Source organism: Lactuca saligna, chromosome 6 (assembly GCF_052625555.1).
Source record: "Lactuca saligna cultivar CGN05327 chromosome 6, ASM5262555v1, whole genome shotgun sequence".
Taxonomy (NCBI): domain Eukaryota; kingdom Viridiplantae; phylum Streptophyta; class Magnoliopsida; order Asterales; family Asteraceae; genus Lactuca; species Lactuca saligna.
This window is the reverse complement of record NC_136422.1, coordinates 180,492,742-180,493,545: the sequence shown is the minus strand read 5'-3', so window position 1 is coordinate 180,493,545 and position 804 is coordinate 180,492,742.

The window sequence follows — 804 nt, the reverse complement described above, 5'->3', positions numbered from 1 at the left end:
TTTATTGTTTCAGGTACGTCAGGAGATCATAACAAGGCGAATGCATGACCGTACCGCTCCTCATCCTTATGATCTGGTTATTGGGACACTCTGATGAATAATGATTTGAAAACACTTTGTAAGCAAATAGTATTTGGTTTTATTTATGATTGGAAAAGTTTAAATTTGGCGTAAATTTTTTGGATGTTACACCATGGTAATTGGCTTTCTTTTTCTTGACACTTCTATTAATGATAGTAAATATATGGGAGTGTTCGAAATCCGAGTTTCTATGATTGCTCATGTTAGTTCCAGAAGGAAACCTCAACATGCTACACAACTCCTTCGTTCCAACCGAATTTTGGTACTTCAGTCATCCTTAAATGGATTGTAGAAATCGGTTGAAAGTTGGTTACATGCATTTTGGTGCCAAAAAGGGTTGGTTACAAGAAATAACTACCTTATGACATCATCATAATGTCACACCTTATTTTGGCGGGAAATGTATGGTTCGAGTCCTTCATGATATAAAAATTCGTTTAGGTTTCGAGTCCTTCATGAAAGTTGGAACCACCTTTAAGGGCTTTGCCCCTTGGACCCTGCTAGGGGCGCTGCTCGTAGACTGCGCTAGGGGCACATCCCGTTGGAACTTGCACCCAAGGGCGCTGTCTTCGGACCCTCTGAATTTCCGAGTTCACATTTATTATTCCGAGTATTCAATTCCACACCTCCCGTCTTGGTTAGTAAATGGAGCTCATTCTATCTCAATAATAAGCACACTAAAAATGTTTATAACACTAATATCATCAACATTCTTCTATTCTC